This window comes from Lates calcarifer, linkage group LG2, assembly GCF_001640805.2.
Source record: "Lates calcarifer isolate ASB-BC8 linkage group LG2, TLL_Latcal_v3, whole genome shotgun sequence".
NCBI lineage: Eukaryota > Metazoa > Chordata > Actinopteri > Centropomidae > Lates > Lates calcarifer.
In genome coordinates this window covers 22433750-22454207 of record NC_066834.1, presented here as the reverse complement: position 1 = coordinate 22454207, position 20458 = coordinate 22433750, and the positions used below count along the sequence as shown (strand labels likewise).

General features: G+C 39.9%; 1 long non-coding RNA gene across 1 annotated transcript in view; it reads left to right on the top strand.

The window, feature by feature from the left end:
• The first annotated feature begins 9811 nt into the window (after nt 1-9811).
• Nucleotides 9812-20458, top strand: part of LOC108877041 (uncharacterized) — a 67938-nt gene continuing 57291 nt past the window's right edge. The window contains exons 1-2 of the long non-coding RNA XR_001960061.2: nt 9812-9898; nt 11395-11486. This is a non-coding gene — a long non-coding RNA (uncharacterized LOC108877041). The remainder of the gene's footprint in view (nt 9899-11394; nt 11487-20458) is intronic.

The window sequence follows — 20458 nt, the reverse complement described above, 5'->3', positions numbered from 1 at the left end:
TTTCTTTTCCTCTATTCAAGCTCTATTAGCAGGCCTGAGAAAACTTTTTTCCCCCTTCTTTTTCCGTCATCCAATATGGATCTACCTTACGATGAAAAAAAAACTGGGGCTCCCTCAATCCATCCAACTTAAAAGCAGATGTTACATGGTTGCTAACATCAAAAGGTCCTGTTAACTGTAGAGAAGGTGAAATCATATACCTCTGATTAGCCTTTTTACTGTTTAATGTAAACGAGCTTAGTACATGGTTGCTGAGTGAACCCTGACCTTGGCCTCATGGCCAATACATCATCAGATTACAGAAAAAAACACACACTTTTGTTTCAACTTTGGCTTGTTAAGGCTAATTTCTGATTTGCAGATTGTCAAGCTTACTTTGGAGAAAGCGAGGGGAATGGATCAGATCTCCACAAGGCCCCCTGCTCCGGGGTAACACGGACGCCTCTAAATGAGGGGGCAGTATCCTTGAAATACAACTTGGCTCTTTTTCGGATCCTCTTTCCCTGCTCAGTTCAAGATGTTTTCCATTTTGAGATATGTAGAAGGTAAACGTGCCCTCTATTTATCTCAAGGATATTTATTCTGAGGACGATAAGGGGTAAAATATGGAGAGAAAAGTGGTGCAGGAGGGGAGGGTGGGGGTAAGCACATTCCCTTTAAATATATGGTGAAAGAGGGTCCTTCAACAAGTGTTGTGTTTACATTGCTTGTGGGAAAACAAATCGACACAGGCGGTGTCTGAGGGGGCTGTAAAACAGCTCTTTGGTAGGGAGCACAGCTTAAATTCCAAGCGGCAAGCACAGCAGTGTCACCCCAAGGTGTTGAGAGTAAATATACGGTGTTACCTTTAGGCTAAATAGGGGAAAAACACACAGAGATTGAAGTGCACATCAGTGACAAAGTAAAATGACTGTTTTACCTGGGAGCAGCAAAAATGAGAACAAATAATAACGCTTATAAAATCTATTTGCTTTAGTTCTTTTTATACACCCATTAGATATGTAACAAAAGGAAAACACTTGCACCTAAGTGTACTCACACCTCAGCAGAGAGTAGAAATAATCCTAAAAGCTGACATTTTCATAATCAAATAATACAATGAGGGTCAAATAGTACTGTATGCCCTACTACACCCACTGAGTGCTACTAAATAAAATTCAAATAATACAAGAATTGATATTGCATATTATTTTAGACATATAAAAATTTTGTTTTTGATTAAAATAATATGACAGATATGACATAATATGAAAGATATTGTTGATTGTACTTTACTTGATGCCAACTTCAAAGATCTTGAAAATTCATCTGGATCTAGAGAACCAGACCAATTAACTGTAGGTCACGTGTAGTGATAACAACTAGCATACATTACTGAGATACCACATTTTAAACATTATATTCAGAAGGGCAGTATATTTGGTGATGACTGGTGGTATGACAGCAAAGACAGAATGCAGGTAAATCATGTCTAATAGCTGAGGATATCAGATTGGAAGCTTTAGCTAATGTTATAGTTTCACAGACTGACAGGACAAGCTGCAGTTCAGCTCTGATTGTCAGTAGATATGGATTAAGATGATTGAAATATTGATGGGATGTACTTGAAGTATAACTGGGGGATTCTGACTATTGTTTGCTATCTGCTAGCATTAGTGGCCAAAGAGTACTTGATCCCTATCTCACTAACTATACTGGGTTGATAAATGACATGTACAGGCAGCTAACGCAAGATTATTCATTGACTGACAAACTCATCACTCTGTTGGGCTTAGTGAACAGCATAAACATGCAATCTTTGCCAGCTTTTTAAATATCAGTACAAAACATTGTGGCGTTTTATTCCATAAAAATATCTTGACAGAGTTTACAAATTGACACTGGCTTGCGATGCACATATAACAGATAGCAGTCAACAGTTTCAGTATCATGTAGACAACTGGGTGCGCAGAGGTTGTAGTGAGGGAACATTTTATGGTTTAAAGGAGTGGTTGTTGCAGTGTGGTCAGAGATTGTAGCCTGACAATATTCCTACTGGGGGAAAAAACACAATAACATAAGCAACTAAAAAACATTTCTTAGAGCTACAGGGCCCAGAAGCAGCTTTTACCTTGACAGGTCATCCTGTCTCATCACCTTGTGTGTTCCATCAGATCAAACTATGAGCTTTTTGACCAGGCTCAAATTGATGTTACTGTTAGCTTCATTAACTTTGTGACTATCTAGTAAGTCTGCACGTGTAGTTACTGTGTACTGTTTGTATGTGTGTGTACACACTGCAGACTGTGTGGATGTAGTAGTATGTGCTTGACCTTTGTCAGCCAGAGTGCAAATGCAGTGGAAGAGTGATACCACTGTGCGGTCCTCTAATCTGTTCACTTAGCCTCGGCTTTGGTGCTCGCTTCGCTCTGCTTCATCTGAAGCCCCCTCATCACAAACTGCTGGCCATATCCTCGCAGACTGGAGCCCTGCTGCATTCACACACACTCCTCTGCCTCTCTCCCTCTTTCTCTCTATGACTCTTCTCTGTTCTGCTCTTTTGGCCCCCAGCTTCACCCGACCTATGCTGTGTAAGTTTAATCTTGGTGAGCACTGTAGCATCCCACTATTATACTCTAGATGAAGTGTTTATCTGTGGGATGAGCCTGACTGCATTTACATCCAGTTCTTTCTCTTACTCTCTCTGCTTAGCCTGTCCTGACCTTTGCATACTTAGAATCTATAGAAGCACTGCAGTAGTCCAGGTCAAGTTGTACATGTATATTATGTGATAGGCACCTTTCCTGCCTCACATACAGGAGACTTGTAGGCTACAGTATATTTTCTTTCTCCATGTGCTCACCTGTGCTCACTGATTCTTGGCTGACACATGAATGAAAAGTCGCCAATATCAACAGATCCTCAAAAGTCTGACATACTGTGATTTCAAGGGAGTTACTGTTGACATATGTGGTTGTTAATACATGTTGTTTCATTACTAGATGAACAATAATTCTGGTGTATTAATGGGTTTTTTTTAAAATGTAAGGGGAAAGAAGGGAACACATTTCCTCTTTACATTTACTTTTCATAATAGCAGTATTAAAAGCACTACATTTTTTGTCAACAGATCCTCATCTACAGAATCTCAACAGTGGTGGATCTAACAGTGTAACATTTACACATTTTATAAGGTAATTAAGATGATGCGTACTTTTCCTTTCCTTTCTTTCCATTGGCCAGTTTGGCAAGGTTTGCCTGGTTCTTTTCTGTGTTCCTTTCTGTGAGACTTCTCCAGCTTCCTCCCACAATCCAAGGACATGCTCAGGTTAATTGGCAACTCTAAATTGCCCATAGGTGTGAATATAAGAGTGAATGGTTGCTTGTCTCTATGTCAGTCCTGTGATAGGCTGGTGATCTATCCACGGTGTACCCCACCTCTTGCCCAGTGTCAGCTTGGATTGGCTTCAGAACATTATATTCCAAGAGATGCTCTTCCAAGAACCCACATCATATAGATACAAATACAAATAAATGATACGCACTTTAGTAAACAATATTGCCAATTGATCACATATTGTATTTAAACACATGCTATGTTAATTGGTAAGAATTTCGTTTTCTAGAAAAAAAAAGTTTTGTTTAAATTTTGAATAAACTACAGTGTTGCCCAGAAAGTAAAATATTTTTTACATCTTGTGACAATGTGATATATTCTTGATAGATAAAGTGTATATCTTCTGAAAACAAAACTGGTAACTGGGACTCAGTATGTAATCATTGCACCTGTTCAAAGGTGATTACGGGAATAGAAAGAGAATGTGTCTGAAAAAATTATTCCAACTTTATGGGCAACAGTGTACCTCTTCAAATTTAAATCTGATTTAAAGTTTTTATGTGAATTTTGTCACTTGTACTCGTAAAATTGAATGTAAAATTTCAGCAGAACAGTAGCCCATAAAACATACATCTTAGTCAAATGATGCATGTACGCATTGTCTACAGCCTTGGAAATGTTCATAATGTTCCCTTGGCTGGGAAGGGTCATCAGGGACAGCAGTAGGACTGAGCACTGAGGCTGAAGTCTTGTAGCCCCCAGTCCTCCCTCAGGGTGAGGGGGTCCTGGCCAGGGGCTTATCGCTTCACACACATCGTCATTTCCTACAGTCTTTCCGTCTACTCATCCTGTATCCCCATCCTCTTCCTTCCACCTCCCTCCAGGTCTTCCTCTCCTCTCTCTCCGTAGCACCTCCTCAAGTTGTCGGCACCCTGGTTTGGAGGGTTTCCCTCAGGAAGGAAGGGTCCATGTTCCGAACACAGACTGATAGAAGGAGCCTGATAACCCCTACGCCAAGTGCTACACTGCCAGCTGACATGAAGCAGATGTCCTTCTGACCCCCTTCTCTTTAGAAACAGGACAACCAAACACAAATACTGAGGGGCTTGCATATCAGCAGAGCCACTCAGCTACTGAGAAGATGTGACTTGATACTTTAGACTTTATGAACTGCAGATATTGTTATGCTAACATTTGAGCTTTGTGGTGTGTATTATTATAGACATTATTGAAGGCATAGCTATCAAATGCAGTGACAGAAAAGAATAATGAAATGTGTTTATTTAAAAATGAGGAAAGAAGTCAGTTAGAGAATAATGAGGATTGTGGCTAACTACCTTGTATTCCCTGTAATTTTAATGTCTTTCATCATATGCTACCAGGGGCAGCTGTTAAAATTAGACCTTTATACTAACTCTGGCATATTTACAGCATATTGTTTTCCTGCTGATCAATTTTTCATGACAAATAAAGTAACAAAATAAAAATACAAAAAACCCTCAAAAGGTTTGAAACAATCACCGGTGTTAAAGCACTAATAATTTTCCATATGTTAGTCTTATGGCTTTAACAAAACAGACAAAAAACAATATTTATGTGACAGTGCTACATTATTTCAGCTCATGCAGTACATGTAGATACTGATAGCCTTATTACTGTCCAATGAAAATTATGGATCATCATTTTTTGGAAAAATCCATTGTCACAAAACTGACAACAGATCTCTTTTGTTTTTCACAGGGGAGCAATCATTAGTAATTACAATTAAGAGGAGACATTCTCTTAAATGGATTCTCATCAGCAGTGACAAATACGGCAGTGCTGACGTTTAATGTCATATGCAGTTTTAGTATTATAGTTGTCAGGAAATTATGTAATGTATGTCCCCATAGTATGTCCCCTAGGTTATCTCACAGACACAGGCACAGGCACAGCACATAGCACACAGGTCAGCCTCTTGGGGAGAAAGGTGGAGTTGGAGCATGCACAGAGACCTTACAACCCTGTGACCTCATTACTATTCAGAACCAGTGGTGAGAAGACGAGCGGTGCTGTGTTCCCAGTACAGCTCACCCCCTGCACTAGTAGATGATGTGCACGAATGGGGGATGTGTGGGTGGGGTGGGTAGCAGCTTCCCCTGAACTCCGAACTCCACCCCCTACCACTGCTACACATACACACACACACACACACACACACACACACACACACTCACACACACACTCACTTCCTCCTGGGAGATAGGCGGCCTCTGCTTTCTGTCAGGGTGTCCTCAGCAGCAGACCCCTGGGGCCTCTCACTTGGTGGGAATGTGGTCTTCTCACTCCACAGATGCCCCCCCTCCCTGTAGATGAGAAGGAAAACAGGACCTGAGGAAGACACTGCAGCTCATCCCCTGCTATCGTCTCCCATATTTTTCTTTGCTATCTCACTCCTACGCCTCCGTCCCCTTCTCTTCTTCTCTTTCTTCTGTCTAGGTGGTCGATAGCGTTAATTGGCTCACTCAGTCACCGGTACATTGATTGCGGTCACTAATAAAAGGGCTATTGATTGGCACTTTGTTCAACACTGGCCCATGCAGTGAGAGCCGCCCTCTAATACTATTCTGACAGCAACCTTTTCCTGTTTGCCAGTCTCTTAATGTCATAAATTATGTTAGTCGATTAAGGAGATGTTTCTTCCCTCACGCTTTTGCCCTATCAGTGTAAGGACATTTTTAGATCATGGCACCTGAAAAGAGAAGGAGATAGAAGTAGCCCCTGAGAGCTAAAAGGAACAACCTGATATTTTGGGTATTTTTATGTCTGTGCATGTGGTACAGAGATTTATCTGGGCTGGAACTTTACACATTGTATCTTGTCTTTCGTTAACTCATGTAGAGAGATTTAGGAAACACTACAGAGGCAGCTAAGAGTTTTAACATATTTCTTGTCAAGTATCTGTTTATTCATCTGCCAAGCACCTCTGCACAACATCTGCAGCCATATGTAGCCAGGTATGCTTGGCAATCATATTATAGTGGAATATGGAGTACTGTCAAGTATCAATGCTACTTTTGAGATTGAGAGGCTTGATCAAATACACTTCATTTTACAGGTATAGTGTAAAAAAAAAAAAAAAGATGCAATAATGAGGTACAGAGAGGGTTTAGTTATTGATAGATTTCCAGCCTGGCAACCTTGTGAATATGAATTTTGAGTCATTGTATAACTGCTTCGAAAGTCATAACACACTCTAGAAAATAGAGCTACAGGAGCAGTGCATTTTTGAATAGAACCTACACTGTTATAAAACACAAATGTACCACAACAAGTGCATAATGGGCCCTCAGGAGACCACATGCTGATATTCTCAGTACTGCCTGAAGTTATGTGTACTTCACTTTTTAAATGTAGATAGATAGTTTTGTACAATATTAAACTAGTAAATTTGATGATTCTGGTGATTTTGCACCATTACTTTTTGGTCACTTTGGGCAAATTAGTTAAAGACACAAATGGTACATGTACAGCTTTTATGTCTATTCCAAGTTTTATAGCTGTCATTTAATTTTATATTTTAAATAAAGAAGATATAATTCCCAACCATGGGCACATAGAATATTTGCAGGAAAAAAATATATATAACTATTATATATATTATAAGCCGTTTGCACAGATAATTTGAAATAGATAGCTAAAAGCAATGGGCAAACATTTGACTTCTTTCATTCCAAGCATTAGAATGCAAATCTGACTGAAGCTGAGATAACCTGAGATAAGTTATTAGTATTTGGCACTATATGAGTAAACCTTACTTGACTTGAACCTGGTGAAAAACTGAAAGAATTCAAAAGGATCAAAGCTCAGCACTGACAGTGCAGTGCTCATATATATATATATATATATATATATATATATATAAAGATATGTACATGCTGATGAGGTTGAAGGAGGACCTCAAATAAAAATGGCCAGGAAGCTATAGCATAGCTCTGTGGTTGTAGGAGCTGCAAGAATGGATACATGTGCAGTATTGTTGATGTTTTTGAGCCAGACTAATCTAGTCACTGCTTTCCACTTCCCAAATTACTTCATGTGTTTTATTTTTTTCCCACCTAGCCACCAAGGAGCTTTAGAAGTAAATACATAATTTGTAGAGCATTCATTCACTAAAATGTTATACAAGGCAGATATATTTTTACAACATTTGCTGATAATTGGCCACCTCAATTACATTTGTACAGGGCGAATTTCACTTCACATTTTTAGCAGACATGTCTCTTCCCCTGTGAAGAACACACAGGTTGACAGGAAACAGCCTGTACAATATTCTCAACATGAACTCAGTATCTAGTTCTGTTGCAATTAGCTGTGCGCTATTCTTCACAGAGCAGTCCTGAAGCGGCAGTGAGTCAAAGGCAGGTCTCCTGAGTAAGGCGATGAAAACTGGAAATGGGGTGTAAGTACCTCCATGAGAGATTTAATTATCGCCATTAAATATTCAATGATCAATAGAATTTGTTTTAGCCGATCAATAGGTGGCCAGGCCTGGGAAGGACAATGTGCATAAGTTACAATTTGCATTTCAAAGTAGCTTGTGTCACGTGGCCCCATTGGAAATCCATACCATTTTGTTAGGCTGTATTTCATATTTAGCTGCTTTATCCCCTTATCACTGACTGCTATTGATTCCTTTCCCTTTATTTACTGCCTGCAAACTGCCTTAGGTTTAAAATGTCAAAATGTTTTTAGGGAATCTGATATACCTCCATCTGCTTCCTCATCCCATATCTAGCTCTTTATTTCTCTCCCCTTCTGTCTCTCTCTCTTTCTCTCCCTTTAATTCCCTTGCCTCTCTTTCCTCTCTCTCCCTACCTCGCTCTGACTTCTCTTCTCAGTAGAGTTGGAAATTAAACCCTGTCATCTTCCCACCCACCGTACAGATCTCTGCTCACTCGGGTGTGAATCTGCACATTATTCAAATAAATATCTCAGGAGTGTCAGGGGAATACTCTGAGCCACTTCAAAGACACCCCCCCACCCCAACCCCTCAATGTTGCTTGTTCCTGCTGGAGTCCTATTTTGTTTACCTGAACTGGCTCTAATGGCTTGTTTTTCCCAGCACCTATCACATGTTCAAGAGCAACATTTAGCCAAGTTCAAGTGCATGCATGCTCAGGTCTCACCTAGGCTTTGATTGTTCTGCAACACTGGATGTGATGTTGTTTAGTTTTGGCCGAAAACATTGTTTCTCTCTGTTTTCCTCACAGTCTTTCATGTGTATCTTAACCCTGTGTTTCATGCCTCTCTCTAGCTTTGTGCCCTCTTTCTTATCTCCCACTGTTTTCCCACCACCTCCCTTCTCCACCACCTTTATTAATTCATCCAGTTGTTTTCCTCAGTTTGTTTAAAGATGCCTAGCAGACAGTGAGTACAGATAGGATGGACCCTTAACAGGCGGAAACACTGTTGCTTGAGGGCCATAAAAACACAACCCAAAACTACATCATAAGTTTGGGTTACAAGTACAATTAAATGATACACTAATTTCAGTTACACTGTACACTTTTATTGTTTTTATATTAATTGTTAAAGGCAAAGAAAAATAATTAAAATATGTCTAATAATTAAGTTAAATTATTATATACATTATATATAATTCAATAATATGTATATACAGAAATTCATATATGCTATTTTTAGTGTATGTCTGTCCAGATGCAATAAAACCAATGCAATTAAAATACTGATGAGGGTCACATGACCAGCGTGGTGCTCCTCGCACTGGGCGAAACATGACCCTTTAGTAGAGAAATATTGAGCTCCATCCATTATGAAATGTCCAGCAACAGCTGGACTACAGCACTGTGTGCACTCTCTGTTGAACTACATAGGACAGCCTCTCTGTCTATGAGCAGGCCTATCTATCACAGCCAGGAGACTATAGAGGTCAGGGAGTTAACCTTCAGAGGCCTGAGGGCTGCATGAAGCATCATCAGTGCCATCAGGATACATGGCCTCAGCACTGCCACGCAGCTGGGGGAAGGAAAATCTGGATGGCATGAATGGGTGTGTATGTGCACATTTATTTACTTGCACATCTGTAGGTGCCTGTGTGCATCTGTCTTGGTAGTGTAAATATGAAAGTCATGAATGATGGTGAAGATTTTGCTAGCAATAGCCTCAAAGGCAGAAAGAGATGCTGGTTAGAATACCATGTGTGAGTCTGCTGAACACCTTCATCAAAATATGCACTGATACAGGCATTTTTTTGTCTTGAGGAATTAACTCTAAAATATGGAAATAAAATAAAAGAATTTATAAAATACAATAAGAATAAATTATGATAATATACTATTATAATAACAACTGATAATCCTAGATTTAATCAGTGTCTACATTCCTGCATATACCTGTACTAACAAAGTATATTAATCTTGGTTTGTTGCCACCTGCCATTATTTTGAAAAACGGATCAGGCAGAGGTTGACTGCAACTCTCCCTCCGTGGGGCACGTGATGCACGCACGCGCAGAGTTTGTTGTTCGCGATTTTTCGGCGCAATGAGGATACTGCGGGGTTTGCTGTGTGACTGACTTAAGTAAGTAGCCATTTACCTTAAAAAGCCCACTTATTCAGCCGGTCTTTTCGGCGGTAACATGAGGCTATTTATTTAGCTACCTCACCAACAAAACACCTTCATCTAATCACTAGCTCCGCGGACAGGTGTGTTAAGCTAAACTTGCTAGCTAAACTTGTAGCAAGCTAGCTAGCTTGTACCTCAGTAAACTCTGGGTAAGTGCGTGTGTGGCTTGCAGTACTGACGAGGACAAAAGCAAATGAAAAACAAACAAACAAACAAACAAAAAAAACGCTATTTAAAATCTGCTCCACACTATTAAAACTACGACTCAAAATTCACCGACTTTGACTAACTACCAATTTACCCGTAGGGTATTCAATTTGTAGTGACATGATATGGAGAAAGAAAATATTGCATTTCTATGTTTCTGTGTCTATATCCATCTATCCATCTGTCTGTCTAGTCATCATCAAAATTGTCATTATCATCATTTCCCTCTCTGTATCTGTCTGAGGTCTTTCTAGTCCTTTAAAATTCCATGATCGACTCTTGCTTCTCAAGAATGCACATTGTCTGTGTGATTATACATGGTGAAAGACATCACTCATGATTTGGCCGGGACACTTCAGCTTGTATGTTTAAATTGCTCCCAGCAGTATCCTTAATCTGGGTGGAAATCAATACGGCTTTTACTGTCACACTGGAGGGGTGGGGACCATGTATTGATGTTCAGATGTCATTTCAGGGGGATTTGATGTTTCTGTCCTCTTCAGTGAGGAGATGGCACTGTAGATCAACTGATGGTGTCTGCTTGCTTTCTCCAGGGTTTTAGTGGAGCCTGGTGCTGCTGAGTAAAATCGTGGATGTTAAGTTAGTTGAGTCTGAACTTGCTGAGCTCACAAACAAAAACAAGATGAAAATAAAGATGTTATTGTTTTTTTCTTTTTTTCTTTTTTGCTGTTTGAATTCAAGCCTGTATCTTAATGGGATTATCATCATAAGCTCCAAACCCAGTATGAGGGCTCTGAATGGACATTATCACACACAGATGACAGCACACACATACACTTAGACACTTTATTTAGCCATTTGATCAGTATAGAAACAGTTGTGTGTCTCAATGCATTGTTTATCTTATGCTATTGTTATACAGGTGTTTTGAATATGTATCAATACTAGTTGGAGATATTGGCAAGGCAGTGAATACACCGAGAGCAGGAGGGAGCAAAAGACTATGATGATGTTGAGTGATGGATGAATCATGTTTAAATCACCCTGCAGTTGAGGTTGTGGAGCATAATAGATAAACCAGCAGAAACTAGCAATTTGTAGGAACCAACAGTAAAGGTAGGGGAGGGGATGATACACCTACACCTACACATACACCAAATGTCTTAGTTTAAGTAATCTTTATTAAATGCATCTAGTAGTATGATGTAAATTTTGATAAATTTAGAAACCCTATTTGTCCCACTGAATTGAATTCATAAAGTTTTGTTTGTCTGCCTTGTTAGGGATTGAATGGTAAAAGAGGAAGGAGCCAGAGCAAACTGGTAACTGAAGAGCCATAGACAACAGGTGCTCAGACCTGCAACGTGTCTTCCAGGTGAGCAACATCTCTTACCGTTTCATTCCTGTTGCTTGCGCAGGGCCCACATCACAGATTATCACAGTTGCTTTAGGGAATGTTGATAGCTGCTTAAAACACCTAGAAGTATGGAACTGATGGATGACTGAAGTCATTCCAACCTTGTACACTGTCAGTTGATATATCATAAAATGCTTGTGTGTGTGTATGTGTTTATCTTAGCTAGTAAAGTGCTAGTAAAGTGATAGAGGTTATCTTTGCCTTTTCACAATACCAGGGGAAATACCCTTCCTTTATTTTGAATTATATGCAACATTACTGTTCAATGCAATACTGAAACACTTAACAATTAGCAGTCTGGGCTACTTAAATCCTGGTAATAATTTAAGTTATGCATATTTGATTTTGAATCTTTTTTGTTAGCTTCCTATACCTGTTCTATGAATTAAAATAGTGGGCAGTTGCCGTGTTGACCTTTGTAAGCACCACCACTACTTCACCCCCCCCCCCCATCACTCTCCTCTCTTTCTATTTATAGTTTTAGCTTTTTGCTAACTGTCAGTCCCCATCCCTCTCTGTCTCTGTCCCAGTGATTCTCTCATAGGAGTCTCGCCGCCTTCTCCCCAGCAGCCCGTGAGCCCTAGAGTCACATTTCAGGCCTGGCTGCTACTTAAAGGCCCATAATCTGCTTGGCAAATGGCTACAGTGTGGCGGCCTGAGCGGAAGCAAATTATTCGCTTTAAGGACTCCTGCTGCTGTGGGACCCGGGGCTAGTGGCTGGTGCCGTTAACGTTAACACTCGCACAGTGCGCAAGCCATCATTATTTATTTAGCCCGTTAAGTGTTTAAAGTGGAAAGGGTCCGCCGGGACAGAGCATGGTTGATGAAATTATTCCTCATATATATATGGTTAAATCCATCAGGGAGAGGAGCAAGGGAACATAGGAATTTGAAGACTTCCCTGCAATTTTAGATGCAAGGTCTGATTACATGATAACAGACTGGGGGTACTTGTGTGTCTGGCTGACATGATAGTATTACAAACCTCACAATATTGGAGGAATGATGTATGTAATGTGAGTTCCTCCTGGGGTGTGTGTGAGAGATATGGAGACAATGTATGTCTGTGTGTCAGACAAGATTTATATGCGTAAGTGTTTGTGTTCATGATCGTGTCTGACACAGCGTTACCAATTGGCAATTCCACATAATGCCACTCTAACTAACCTCTGTTGTTTAGCAAGCCCTGGCTGAAGATAAATATCGATATCCTCCACCACTCACAATGACACAGGCATGCATGATTCACCTTGAAGTGTGTGTGTGTGAACACGCACTGTGGTGCCTGTTTTTTCTGTGTCCAGGTGCATCTGTTTGATCACAGTAATAGACAGAGGGGATAGCATATTTGTTTTCTCTATATGTGTGTGGAATAAGGAGTCCCAACATTAATAAGTAATCACTGGATGTTGTCCCTCCCATAACATGTTGGGCCAGCAGTACTTGCCCTCAGTAATGACACCATTACAGCCAGCAGTTGAGAGTTTACCTCTGGGAATCTGCTCTCTGTCTCCACTCTGCCTCACCTCCTCATCTTAACGGCTGGGAGGTTGTCTGTTGCAACTGAACTTGCAATGTTGGAACTTCAGTGCAACTACACAAATGTAGCTGGTCTTTTTTGGCTGCTTTTATATATATATATATATATATGAACACTTGAATAACCAAACATGTATCTAAACTAACGGATCGGACCTGATGGTCATATATATATATATATATATGTACAAGTCATATTTTTTGTTACATATGAATCCAGCAAAAGCCATATCCAACCCCTGTGGAAAAAATACCAGCATCTGAATGCAATCAACATTTGGGAGAATGTTTTGTGAATGTTTAAGTGGTTATAACAAAGACAACACAGAGGAAAAGACAGAAATTGAGCAACTATTTATTAGATAATATAAACTGTGGTGATGGCAAGTCGAGACAGAGAGAGGAATGAAGAAAGAGAGAGAGAGGGAGAGAGAGGGGGACTGAACAGATTGAATGGCTAATGAAATGGGTACCTCCAGGCCTGAATAAATTCTCTGGTCTGGCGATCCCCCAGGATGCTGGCCTCCCAGGGAGATTAATGACCACTGGGCCATGGTATAATGAAGTAGTTTGCCTTGGCAATGTGCTTGTGAATTCATCACAGTGTCCACAAGTGGGCTGGCCGAGTACAACATCTTTATAAATCCCCCTCACTCTTCTCTCCTGCTGCTGCTGATTTATGGTTCCGCCACCCTCAAATGGTTTAGCCTTTCTCAGTGTAGACCCCGCCCTGGCTGACCATCACTATCCTGCCGAAATCCAGGTCACCGCACTGATGGGGAAGAAATGGGAGGCTAATCAGATAATGGGAGGTGAAAATGGGCAAGAGTGAGTCGGAATCTTCAATCTCTCGACTCCTGCTCTGCCTGTCTCTGTTTCATTGTCCATCTTACTACCATGCACATAGTCCTATAACAGGTGATTCACTCTATGTTACATATACCAACTGAATTTGTAGATTTATTCATCCACTCTATTCAGTATTTATCTAGTGTCCATAATCTAAGAGATGATTAAAAAAAATTAGTAAGCAAACTTGAAACAGTCTTTCTGTTTTAGCGCTCGGGTTTTATTTTGTTTTTAAAAAATGGATAAACGGGTTCCCTCAGGAAGCAAAACATTCAATACAGCAGAAGGTCCAGGTTCACTTTCGTGCAGTGGAGCTTTATGGCTTGACTTTGTGCCCAGTTGTCAGTATTTGCAGGGGGGAAGGTGGTGAGGGATCATTTCCAAGTTGTTGCATCAGCGACTCCACTTGGTGGGATGGAGACACCTGTGCAGAAAGGGTTAGGATCTGAGGGAGAATGCTGTGTGAGAATTCAGCGTATGTGGCTATCATCTAAGTTAGTTTTTTGACTGAGCATTTTTCTGTGTTTTTATTGTAATAACTCGATTTACATACAGTAAACATTTTACATTACATATCAGCTGCAGGTGACTGAATGCACTGTATATGTGAGGAGATAACTCTCCACATTTACACTTCAATTCACCTCTGCTTTAAAAACAGCAACGAGAGAAAGAGAGAGAGAGAGACGGAGAGGATAAAAATTATATCTTGACCAACAGATTTTACTAGTCTAAAATTTATCTTAGAGCCTATCAGAACACTACTATTTGGATTATTTACCTCCAGTTATCATTTGGTATTTATTGAAATATGATTCCTGTTGGTGTACATACCTTGAAAGGAATTCTTAAGCACATTTAGAAATATCTTCAGATTGCTGTTGCAGTACTGTGACTGGCTACATTGTAAATTGTCAAAAATAGTTCCACTATCCATGAAATGACAATTTTCTTGTGCAACAGTGCAGTGACAGAGCAAGTGTATTATAAAATGTGTGACTTATATTAGGGATCGACTGATATGTTTTTTTCAGGGCCGATACCGATTATTAGTAGTCAAGGAGGCCGATAACCGATATTTGGAGCTGATGTTCATTTGCAGTAAAAATGGCATAAAAATTTTGAATAATACAAACTCTGGCGCTTAACTTTGTTTAAATGCCTTTAAAAATATGTTTATTAAACAGCTTTTCAGATTTGTAACATGTTAAAGTTTTTTTTTTTTTTCTTAGACAATAGACAGCTTTGTTTTTTAAATTCTAACAAAAAGTGCAGGGAGCTCCCAGGCTCAGCAGCATGTCTTATAAAGTTAAATTAAAACTTAAACAAATAAATATCTCCCTAAAGTTTTCTACAGCAAATAAAGTTTACCAAAATTTCAATATAACTGAAATGTTATTTTATCTTTCACTTAAAAGTGCAGGGAGCTCCCAGGGTCAGCAGCATCTCTTATAAAGTAAACTGAAATTTTAATAAAATAAATAAATAGCTTCCTGAAATTTTATGAAGTCAATAAAACAAAGTTAAATAAAATTTGCACAGAAATGTGAATCTCAAATCAATTAGTAGTCCCAATTGAGCAGCACCAGATTGTGGTGCAAAAAGCAGAGTTGTTCTGTCTGTGAGCACTGTGCATGCACAGCTTTCACTGCTGATTGGCTGTTGCCATGGCTCTGTGTGTAACTAATCAGATGGTGCTGTGGGCGGGACAATGCTGGAGACAGAGTAGTGACTACAGACAGAGAGGCGTGGCTGCATCAGCGCCAAAATAACCGCGTTTTAAATTGATCTCTTATCGGCCGGCGGATTAAAAAAACCGGCCGATGCGATATGCGTCAAAATGCCGAATATCGGCGCCGATAATCGGCCCGGCCGATAATCGGTCGATCCCTAACTTATATGTCTGTAATCCACACAGATCCTCAACCAGCAGATTCCCTGTGGTCTTGATAAGGAAAACCTCACAATGATCCACGCATTAAAATTTTATACAGCCAGACTCTCATTTTGACATGTGATGGATGCTGTGTACACCTAATTGGTAATGAATGTTGAATATCTCCAGTGAATAGCTTGAGTCCTACCTGCATTCCCACCAAACACCAGGCATTTGTTATAGGCCTGTGCCCCCTGTTGCTGAGACACTGCCAGCCTTTTAATGGCTGAGCACTGATGAGCTCCAGTGTTGCACAACTCTGTCAGGCTCATAAAGCCTGTCTGTTTGATAACTGGAGCTCCATATGGAATAGTGGCAAGGAAATTAAAGGAGAACAATAAAGCATATTGAAGGATATTTAGATTAAAATGCATTTAATTGGGTTCTCTCCTAACGCATTTGAGATGTGTTTCTCACGTAGCCGTCCGTTCTGCAGATGCCCTTTGCTAAAGCTAAATGATGCTGCTGTCATGGTGTTTGTAGCCTAACCTGGTAAAGATTATTAATGAGTGCAATAAATCCAAATTGCATAATAGGAAGTTATGAAAAAAGGAATGTCAGAGTTAAGTCTAATGAGTATTTAGTTTGTTTACCAAGAGCAATTGTCACCCAGTGCCATGTGTACTTAGTAATTGTCAAAGGCTTTACATCCCCATTCTTTCTCAAGACAGCTTATCTCAATCTACAGTGTCTTATTTTTCTTGGAAAGGGATGGATGAGTTGAGTAATTGTACAGTTGACATCGGCTTAGACAACATCATCCCCTTAGTCCCCAGCTAATCCTTCGGAGTGATAACAATAATGGGAAAAAAGAATGGAGATTTTTTTTTTTTAACAAAGAAGATATGGAGTTTAATTTGTAATTAGCTGCAGAGGTCAAAGACTTGATCCGCCATCTGAAGGTTATCCTCTCTTATTTTTTCTTTTTTCTTTTTTCCCTTTCCCTCTCACTAGTCATCCTCTGAATCAGATTATGACCTTGCTGTGAAGAAGTCAAGTGTTAATTGTGTGTGTTTGTGTGTGCGGAGGAAGATCAGTGAATAAAAATGTGAATATTTCCCTCATGATTGCTTGACAGTTTGAAAAAGAGAGGTGTGTATTTGTGAGTGGTTGTGTGTGTGTGTGTGTGTGCACATGTTTGCTGATGATTGGATGTGTAATTTATTTGGGCGGGGGGGGGGGGTGTATGACCCTGGACCCCCATCCACACCCCCATCCCATCTGCCCTGCACCAGACAGCTCTGTGTAGCCCCTTGGGGGCTTTGAAGTAGCAGGGTTGCCCTCTTTGCCTGTATGTGTTTGTGTTAGTCTGTGTGTGGAAAATCAGACCTTTTTGCTTGTGTGTGGATGTGTGTGTTAACATGGACGTGTGTGCGTCTGTCCTAGTATTGATCCCCCCTCCTTTCTTATAATGAAGTGGAACTACATCTCCATTACGAGCTGCTCCGCCATTGGCTGGAGGTAATATGAAATTAGCTAGCGTGCCGTGAGCCTGTCAGTATTGATTTCACTACCCAGATTACTTGTTACAAAAGAATAGAGCTGTCTGTGGCATAATTGAACAAGTTAACTCCTTGTCTCATAAAATGTAGGCCTGTATTGATTGTTAGAGGGGAGGGCTTGGTGATATGCAGAGAGAAAGTAAGTTGCATGGGTGTTAACTGTGAAGAGGTGCTGATGGTTTCTTTTCTTCCCCACCAGTGTCACCCTGACACGTGGATCAAGGCGTTTCTTGCTGAGTTGCAGGATTGTGAACAGCAAATGAGTTGTGTTCCATCAGCTTCATGTTATACACATTTCTCCTTTTTCCTCTCTCTGTCATTTTTCATTTCATTTGCCTCAAGAATTGCCTCAGTCTCGTTTCCAATTTATTACCATATGTAAAAGGTGTCAGAGCTTGACATTGTCAGAGCAGATTTACTTTGGTTTATCTTGAGTGACCTGTTTGTAAGTAGAGCAGCCATTGCTTGAGCTGTGATGAGGAATGATGATGATGGCTGCAGAAGCTTCTCTATTTTCCTCCTTTGCTCCGCTGATGAACTGGAGCACGTTGCCCCTGTCTAATCACACTTGGCAGATTTGTGCCATGGAAAGTGAGGTGTTTAACAAGTGTCCCGGTCCATTAATTAAGGACCTCCTCAAGAAAAAAGGGGAGAAAGTGTGTTCAATAATTTACATGAGCTAAAGGCAAATAGAACAGGCTTTACCCACAGAGAGAAGGGAAAGATACTGTGGTCTCTGTGCTGTATACATGGGTGAATCCAAATGAATGGATACACAAATATCTGTATGCACACACACAGATACACACTCCTCCCCAGCTGCACTGTAGTGAGCTTTTAGCCTGTTAACCTTAGCCAGCTAATTCTGAAGCAAGGTGCCTCACAAAGCCTCTGTTGAGGGCATATTCTACACGCTTATCTTGGGTAATGAGAAAATGGGGCTCAGTGAAGAATAAAAATGGATAGTTTATTCAGACAAATTTCCCATAATTGTTCACTGAAGAGCTCAAAAGCATAAGGGCCTCTCTGACCAGGTATGGAGCAAAGAGGGGGTTGATAAATTGTCTGATGTGTGCATGCGTGCTGTTGTCCCTAAAACAGACATGGAAGGTACCCCCCCCCCCGGACAGGGTGAGGGGTTAATGAAATGCTCTTCCACGTGCCGATTTCCTGCACTCCACTGCTGAGTGATAAGTAGCTAACCAACGAAGCCTGTAATTACAATCTTACAGAAACCGGCCTGATCTGTATATAAATCTCACCATCCAATTACAAGATGTAATAATTCTGCACTCAGGCTGGTAATGAGGTCTAATACTGGCGCATGTGATAATCCCCTCTGGATGCGGGCTTGATCAGATGTTGGCTTTGTAATTAGACTGGCAGAAAATCATTATTTCGTGTTCGGAAAAAAATGAGGTTGGTGGGAAGTTAATTTTCTTCCCATTCTCTGAAGCGTAGACAAGAATTTAATGATTTAATCATGATTGTTAGCTATTTTGCAATCAATTTGTAATGATTGTGTCGCAACAGAGGCTTTCAGGGAGAAGGGCCTGTAAAGATTGAAGGTGTCATTGATATGGCATGGCTCTGTCAATAGATCTATGCAGTGTAATACTGATAGTGCGGGGGAGTGGATGTACACTTACTGTACATGTGTGTATGTGATTGAATTTGTGCATTTGCATGCCTCTCTGTTTTTCTGTGTTGTTGGTAGATAAGATAGGCAGTCTGATAATAGCCACTCTTAATTGTTTAACAAGCTTGAGCTGGAGATTAATACCTTTATTTCTTTGACTCAGCTGCAAAAACAAGCAGTTTCCTCTTCACTGTCTTGGTATTATTCAGCCATAGAAATACAACATGTTGTGTTTAAATTGTGTTTAAATCCTAGTGGACTGAACTAGCTTCTCATTCTCTTCAACAAAAACATTTTTTGGTTCAGTAGTTGGAATTTTTGGTAAACAATTAAAAATCATTGTGAATGAATAAACAAACAAATTGAAGAGCTGAGAATTGAGACAAGTGTGTGAAAAAGAACTGTATACCACACTGTACATGAAAACCCAAGGAGAAAATGCTAAGTAGAAGTTGCTGAAGTTCCTTCAGTTCTCTGGACATCATATTGCAAGCTGAACTCCATCAGTTTTCAGCGTGTGGACGCATGATGAAAGGCCTGATGCACTGGTCTGAAGCTTTATGTATACAAGTGGTTAATATGGTGCAGTTTACGTGCTTAAATAAAATATCTGAGGCACAACCATGTCTATTATCAATATGATAATGCATAGGTAGGGATATAGGAAATGTAAATATTCAGATACAGTCAGTAATCTGTGCTTGACTGCTCTTCTTCAACGACCAGATGTGTGTCTCAGTAAACTGATAAATAGTAAAAAAGTAAATTGAATTGCAAGAGCTGAATTTGAATTACAAGAACTGAATTAAAATTGTGAAAACTGAATGTAGACAAGAATTGTTTTTTTAGTTTTAGAGCACATGAGCTATATTTCATAGTATTACATTCAGTTCCAGACTAATTAATTCAATGTCAAATTATGCTATTCAGATTCAATGCAAATTTTCAGGTAAAACATTACAAATTCAGATAATGTGATTCAAATTAATTTTTTAATGCAATTATTCAAGGTAAGCAAGTCAAATTCAGATATAAATGATTCAAATTCACTTTGACTGACAAATATTTCTAGCCAATGAGTAGCCACAACTGACACCATCTCTTCACTGTTGAAAGTCACTGACATTGTCTGGCCAGGTTAATTTTCTAGGTACTTTGTTGTATGTTTCAACCCAGTTTTATTGTCCTATTTTCCCAAATTGTGTAGATGGATTTGTTTAGAGTATTGATGCTTAGTTCTAGCATGACAATAGATACAGAGCAGACTGATAATACAGTGCCATATCTTAGTTCACGTGTTTTAGTCAAAGCTTGAAAGCAGTTAACCTCTGGAGGTTAACACTGTATTAACAGCTTCTGCTACTGTAGCTCTATGCAGTGTTTGATTGGAATACCTCCTGTTTGATCATCTGAAGCTACTTAGTTTACTGAAGCATCCACCATGCAGTAGATTTAGGCAATCCTT